The 8,216-nt window shown below is 40.0% G+C and overlaps 1 non-coding gene across 1 annotated transcript; it reads right to left on the bottom strand.

Annotated features, from left to right (window-relative positions):
• Positions 1–7,929: 7,929 nt before the first annotated feature.
• Positions 7,930–8,001, bottom strand: trnaa-cgc (transfer RNA alanine (anticodon CGC)). The gene has a single exon. It is a non-coding gene; the product is annotated as a tRNA-Ala (tRNA).
• Between the last annotated feature and the right edge of the window lie 215 nt (positions 8,002–8,216).

Raw genomic sequence — 8,216 nt, forward strand, 5'->3', positions numbered from 1 at the left:
ACCCAATAAGGGACATTTGCAATATGGGAATAAATTAAGTGCTATGAAAAAGATGGGCACGTCTTTCTTTTCAGATTAGCTTGCTTAGCCGAGGAGATACTTTTGACATTGATCTCGACAATCCTCTTCGTCTGCAGGGCAGCTCTTACCTGTCTTGAAACATATGTTGGTCTTAAAAAGGAATAATCATAAAATTGGAGTGATTGATGAACTAAGGCACTGAACTGTAATACAAGATAGATGGAGGTGAGCACGAAGCCTAAGCTTGGATTCTTAAGATCATGGAGCAGAACAGATTAGATGGAAGTTGATATGTCTATTTATATTTTTTGACTTTGGCTGAAGTGAAATCCAAATAGAAACTGGTACTTGCCAGTCATTCAGTAAGCAGTTCTTTTTCAAAATACTATAAAAAGAACGGTGAGGTGAAAGTAGAGAATGCAAAGCATTTCTGCACAGTCAACAGCTAGTGTGAGTATAGTTTATGACATAGCACCCTATAATGTCAAGAAAGACATGATAGGATAAAGGACCTTTTACTATGCTGTAAAAACGACTCTATGACTGTCAGGTTTTGTAGGAGGACAATATTAGGTTATCAGAGTATTAAACAAATAATTGTGTGATGTCAGATAGCCAATGACTTCTGAAATAATGAGGCTATGTTGTGGGGAGAAGGGACTGGAGTGCTATAAATATATGCTCAAATGTTGCACATTAATTGAGACTCTCAGGACCTCAAATGATTTTTTGTATGTAACTGGAGTGAGGGCAGATAGAGTAGAGATAAGTTAGAGATAGATAAACACCAACAATTGAAGTTAGGTCCTTGTACGTTTCTGGGTGTTCATACAATGATCAATTTTAGGGATCAAAATCTTGAGTGAGATAAGGGCACCTATGGATTTCTGAAGGAAACAAGTCATTTGGCCAGCTAAAGAGGAGAACCATTAAATTTAATTAGGTTACATGCTTATACTTATAACTTGAGTCCTGATAGTGGCAACAAAATCTATCATCCAAGCCTGGTCAAAAGGTGCAGCAGAAAGTCTGACATGTGCCAAATTGTTTTGTCGTTCATTGCATGGAATGCAGATGTTCTGGCTAGGCCAGCATTTATTGCTCATTTCTGGTTGCCCTTGAGAAGGTAATAGTGAGCAGCCTTTTTGAGCCACTGCAATCCATTTTGTTTAGGGAGACCCATAACACTTTTGGGAATTGGAGTCCCTAATTCTTGAATTCACCAGGGTGTGGACTCGACAAAAGGACCGTTGCAGGAAGGTAAAGATAGAATCAATGGTGATTCCTGGCAGGAATACCAGGCCCACTGATACCCTGTCGTACTAGGAGAAAAGGCAGCAGTTGAGGAAATATTTTAAAAGATTGTGGAAATAATTGTACTGCGAAGACCAACTTCCACAACCACTTCATCATGTTATCAGTATTGAAATTGGATGATAATGGAATGATAGTTGGTTACACAGCTCTGAAAAAAATAACCCTGCAATTATATCCTATTTTCAGAATTCTGATACAATTTTTAATGGACCAGGCCTACATTATGGAACATTCACATTTTTGTACATCACCAACAGCTTCTGGGTTATTCCTTTGGCTCCAGATTCACAGAAGAAATTTGCTTTCATTGTGGGGGAGAGGCAATGCATTCCACAATAGTCCATGTACAGTTCACCTTACGATGATCTGGGTCCTGGCAACTATGAAAGTAGTGTCTCACAGTATGCAAATAATCTTCTGCTAACATCTAAGATTGAAGCATTATGGCATTGTATTCTACATGTTAGTGGTGCTTCAAGGGCCTAGAATTAAATTTAACCCTAACAAGATACATTTTGGAAATTGGTGGTCAATATCTGGGACATACTGTTCGCCAAGAGTGTTGGTCAACATCAAGCAATTGACATGGCACCATATCTGCACATCCCAACCTGTGAACATGAGGCTGGGGGGGGGGGTCAGGAACATTTTAGGACTCTTCAATTTTTGCTAGAATTTTAGCCTTTACTGGTGGAATCCATAAAACTTTGGTGAAGGCAAGACTTGACTGCCCCTTTAGAACTTATAGAACCTGAGAAAGATCATGAAGGAGAATACACAAAGATAAATAGGCTCTGGTCAGCACATCAACCTTGGGATTGCCAGACATAGACAGATCATTCTGTCTGTGATGTAGTAACAATGGAAATTATTGCAGTACAGTTATGATGCCATAGTACAGCAGTCAAAGATATCCAGAGGCCTTCTACTTTGTCAAGGTTTCCCCTGGAAGGTGGCAACCTTGAATTATGCTGCTTGAGCAGTGCAAATTTGTGAACACTAGTGGTGATCAGGCAAGACATCCAACATACCTGTTGTACTTTGATGGAATAGTTAAACACAGACAAGCTAAGATCAGGATAAGACAGCAGGAGAGCCAATTGGAAGGCTGTCTTAATTCCCAAAGACAGGTCTGTCCGGTGAGTGCAGGATGTAGAGATTAACGCCACAGATCAGGTCTTGTCAGAAATGTTGCCCATCACTCTGAAATATTGGTTGAAGTTGAAGAATATTGTGGAAATAGAGACATATTTTTAGAAGGGGAAATGGAGAAATTTTGGCTGAAGATTGTTGCAAAATCTTATCTTTTGTTTTGATATACCGGCCTCCTCTATCATTGTGAAGCACCTCCTCCAGTGATTTGTTTAACTGGATGTGGTGGACAGTTGAGATTGAAGATAAATTGAGATTTAAGATAAGAGAACAGCAAGCAATAGTGAACCAGGAAAGGAATGAGGGTAGCAAAAGCTTATGGGATGTGGCTGAGGTAGAAGGGAAGGTTAGTGTAAAGACATCCTCTGGCAGTTCTAGTTTGTCCCAAGATGTCAGAGGCCATATGAGATGATGATGATAATGTATCTGGATAAGGCAGGGAAAGGAAGGTGGTTGCATTTAGTTGCAGGTGAAACTTTATAACTCACAATCTGTATCTGTCAATAGGAAAGCAATCAGTTATTCTCTTCACTATTTTGTTTCAGATAAATCTCCAGGGTAATGACAGCCTTCAAGGTCATCAAAGCAACTGCCATCCAATGGCAGACATTCACAGTTTGGGAGTTGGTCCACATCAACACAAACGCATGTGACTGAGGAAACAGACCACCAATATGGCATGTCATCCGAAAATACAAATTACTGGTGCAATTCCATACTCGAGCTGTCCTATCAGTGACATTGAGAAAGCCACCTTTGCAACTGGGTTATAACCCAAGTACCTGGACCTATAACAACGTCATTCAAAGAACTCAGAAGAAGGTCCTCATCGATGGATCAAATCACTGCGTACATCTACAGTTAAAACCTCAACAGGTACTCATAAAGCTGTGATAATCACTGAAATATAAAACAATAAAACAGGGGAAGAATGAAGTTCTTTCTTTTATGGGATGACAGAATAACAACAGTTGCCTATTCTGGATTGTCCTTAAACTGACTGGTTTACTATGCCATTTCAGACGGTAATTAAGAGTCAACAACATTGCTGTGGATCTGGAGTCTCACATTGGCATCATGGTCTGCATTAGCTTTTTTTAACAATAGTTATTTGATGATTACAATGACTGAGACTAGCTTTTAATTCCAAATTTATTGGTTGAATTTAAATTCCACTGGATGCTATGATGGGATTGTGAACCCATGATTTCATAACATTTTTCTGGGCTTCAGAAGTATTTGCCTAGTAATCACACTGCTATGTTACTGCCACCCCACATAAAGGAAGAGAGTCCTTTGCCAGTTAGTCATTAGTATTCTAAGTGTTACCAGGACTAATTTGCCACCACATGTGTGGCAGTCAGGATTAAAGGGATAATGTTGTCAAGAATAATATCTTTATGTTGTTAATTGGATGTAATAATATGCTATGCATTAATTTATCCACCTGCTGGTATCAGATACCCACTAAATGTCTATCTACTGTGTCACCCATTAAGTACAGAATAATTAGATTGGAAAACACTCCTAGGTGGTCCAAGGATGACTGAAATTCCTAGTCCAGGAAACAGAACATACAATTACAAGCAGAAAGAGTTCCAAGGATAAGTTATAGAGGAAGTTTTAAAGTTACTCTCCCAGATCATTATTGAAATGGCTGACTCCAAACACAAAGGAGGATTATGTGACATATTGGCTTGGAACCATATAGATGTAGATTTGAGTGTTTGGGAATGGACAAAAATTGGTCAGAATCCTAGATTTTCAGTTGGAGGACAGCCGATTCTAATTTAAGGCAGATTCTGGACAAAGTGGACTGGGAGTAGTTACTTGTAGGAAAATTTGCATTGGAGCAGTGAGAGTCTTTCAAAAGATTTGAGAAGTACTCATTCGATAGCCATGTGAGAATATTGCGCAAAATTGCTACATTACACCATCTGCTGTTGTAATATCCTGATACCATTGGTAGCTATTCTGCCATTACAAAGTCAATTAGTTATTTCAGGGGGAAAAAAATCAACAAGGCATTTCAAAGTTCCCCTACCCAATAGCACTTTCTGATAGAAAAAGTTTCCTATGGAAGATTGAAATGTGGTAACAACCACACCCTCTGCTTACAGGGCACTGACTCCATTATCTTGCAATATTTCCATCTCACAGGCAGGGCCCTTGTCAGTTATTCTGAGTAGCCCAGGAAAAGTTCCTTCCTGCCTACATTATTAATGCACCTCATAATCTTGTGCACCTCCATCAGGTTTCGTCAGGCTCCTTTCCTCTGAGAAAAACAATCCAACACAATCTAATTTCCCTTCATAATTGAAACACTTCATTAACTGGGTTCAAATCCTGTACCATTTCAGGTTACCATAAATGCTTCTGACTTCTCAACCTCTCCCCTTGTCTAAGGTGTGGTGACCTCAGGTTAAACTGCCACCAGTTGTCCCTCTCCAATGAGCGAGTGGGACTATGGTGACTTTACCTTTTTATGTTCCTCAGTATCCAGGGTTATGAGAAACTTTTCATCTCACTCTTCACTGTTACAGGAACATGTTGACCCTGTGAATTCACTATTTCCTTTTTGAAAGACTCTCACTGCTCCAATGCAAATTTTCCTACAAGTAACTGCTCCCAGTCCACTTTGTCCAGAATCTGCTTCAAATTAAAATCGGCTGTCCTCCAGTTGAAAACCATTATTTTTGGTCTATCTTTGAAACTTTCTACCTAAAAAGGCAACATGAGCAGAATTTAAGATATTTTTGCTGGAAAATAAATTCTTGGCAAGCAATAGAGTGAAAGGTTATCGGGGTTGGTAGGAATACAGATTTGAAATTGCAATCAGAACAGTTAAGACCTTGTTAAATAGTGGAGAAGGCTCAAGGGGCCAAATGGCCTACTCCTGTTCATATGTTCCTATTTATAAAGATTGGGTAGTTTACTTTTTGAGATGGTGGAGTTCTCTACAATGATTGTCTTCATCCACCCTCATAAGACTGTAGACAAAGTGCATCATGTACACCTCAGTATGAATCTGGAAGCCAGGGGAGAAAATGTATATACTTTAATATATACTCCAGATCCAGGACTCAGGTCAATACAGATGGAAAACACATTGAATCTACTTCTCTTAAAGGTGGTGGCTTTGGAGACAGCATTGCTCATCATAGCGTCATAGAGATGTACAGCACGGAAACAGACCCTTCGGTCCAACTCATCCATGCCAACCAGATATCCCAAGCCAATTCATATAGGGGTAGGTAGGAATACAGATTTGAAATTGCAGTCAGAACAGTTAAGACCTTGTTAAATAGTGGAGAAGGCTCAAGGGGCCAAATGGCCTACTCCTATTTATATGTTCCTATTTATAAAGATTGGGTAGTTTACTTTTCATATAGATCGGCTGTCCTCCAACTGAAAACCATTATTTCTGGTCCATCTTTGAAACTTTCTACCTAAAAAGGGAACATGAGCAGAATTTAAAATATTTTTGCTGGTGAGTAGATTCTTGGCAAGCAATAGAGTGAAAAGTTAATATTGTACTGGCCTCCACTACTTTCTCTGGCAGCTCATTTCATACACATACCACTCTCTGTGTGAAAAAAGTTGCCCCTTAGGTCTCTTTTATACATTGCCCCTCTCACCCTAAACCTAAGCCCTCTAGTTTTGGAATCCCACACCCCAGGGAAGAGACTTTGTCTATTTATCTTTTTCACGCCCCTCATGATTTTACAAATCTCTATAAGGTCATCCCTTAGCCTCAGACATTTCAGGGAAAACAGCCCTAGCCTATTCAATCTCTCCTTTAGCTCAAATCCTCTAACCCTGGCAACATCCTTGTTAATCTTTTCTGAACCCTTTCAAGTTTCAGAACATCCTTCTGATAGCAAGAAGACCAGAACTGCACACAATATTCCAACAGTGGCCTAACCAATGTCCTGTACAGCTGCAACATGATCTCCTAACTTCTGTACTCAATACTCTGATCAATAAAGGAAAGCATACCAAACTCCTCCTTCACTATTCTATCTACCTGCGACTCCAAGTTCAAGGAGCTATGAACCTGCACTCCAAGCTGACTTTGTTCAGCAACACTCTCGAGGGCCTTACCTGTAAGTGAATAAGTCCTGCTAAGATTTGCTTTCCCAAAATGCAGCACCTCACATTTATCTGAATTAAACTCCATCTGCCAGTTCTCAGCCCATTGGCCCATCTGATCAAGATCCCGTTGTAACCTTCTTCGCTGTCCACTACACCTCCAATTTTGGTGTCATCTGTAAACTTACTAACTGTACCTCTTATCCTCACATCCAAATCATTTATATAAATGACAAAAAGTAGTGGACCCAGCACCAATCCATATGGCACTCCACTGGTTACAGGCCTCCAGTCTGAAAAACAACCCTCCACCATCTTCTACCTTTGAGCTAGTTCTATATCCAAGTGGCTAGTTGGGTGCTGGTGGAGGGTTGTTTTTACATTCTATATCTTCCATGTCCTTTTCCACAGTAAACACTGATGCAAAATACTCGTTTAGTATTTCCCCCATCTCCTGCGGCTCCACACAAAGGCTGCCTTTGAGGGGCCCTATTCTCTCACTCGTTGCCCTCCTGACTTCCCTCTTCAGTGTACTCCTACTGCCTTTATACTCTTTAAAGGATACATTCAATCTATCTTGTCTATACCTGACTAATGCTTAATTTTGATATCTTTGATAGTAATATACTGGATGATATTGGTATTAAATTTGTAAAATGTTAACAGCATCTTTTTTGATGGAACAGAAGTGTGGCGTATAGAAATTTAGCAAGCTAGTTTCGATAGGATCAAAATCAGGAATGGGATGATTAGAATATAAGCCTGACGATGGAGGTGCCAATCTCACCATGGATACTAATGTCGCAACAGTACCCCAAAACTCTGAAAAATGACACAAATAAAAATTAGGTTCTAAAAAAGCCCTTTACTGTGGAGTCTTTACTTCGAGTGGAGACAGTTCAAGGTGGCATCCCAAGTCCACGGGGAACAAGATATCGAATTGTTTAATACTGATTGTCATCCTAGCTAAGGCTAGGCTGTGTTTGATCATCTTTGTATTAGTTTTGAAACTGGTTGTGGAGGGAATTGTCTGAGTTTAAATACACATTCTGGTGCAGCGATAGCTGCGGTTTTTTTTTATAAATGTATGAAAAATAAACCTGTTAAAAACAATCCCAAAAGCCTTTCCATAAAACAAAGTGTTCAAAATTGGCAGTTGGCTTATGGACTTATGACAAGATTTTCAACGATTTTACGTCAGTTTTCAAGCAATGGCGAAACCGAAAGTAATTCCTAGCGCACAATTGTTCGTCCTCTCACTTTAAGGTTTCTCATCTCTAATTATACATTCGCTTCTGTTACATATAATTTAGGTTTCGCTCAGTAAATGAATAAAATGGAGCTTATTGGAGATGCCGGGGATTGAACCCGGGACCTCACACATGCGAAGCGCGCGCTCTACCACTGAGCTACATCCCCGAGCCCGAAAAATGCCGCTAAATAATGGCTGAAGTCGATCTAAGTGTCACGTTGACTGAAACAGTTGGGGAAGCTCTGCTGCGAGATTGATTCCTGAGCTGGAGATTTCTGCCTGTTTGAGTTGATTGGCACAATACCAGCGAAACGCCATCCGCTCACACTCGCGTTCAGTCGGATTTACTCGCTCAATTTGCTTCCTCGCTCACGACATCCCG

The sequence above is a fragment of the Chiloscyllium punctatum genome, chromosome 10 (assembly GCF_047496795.1).
Source record: "Chiloscyllium punctatum isolate Juve2018m chromosome 10, sChiPun1.3, whole genome shotgun sequence".
Lineage (NCBI taxonomy): Eukaryota > Metazoa > Chordata > Chondrichthyes > Orectolobiformes > Hemiscylliidae > Chiloscyllium > Chiloscyllium punctatum.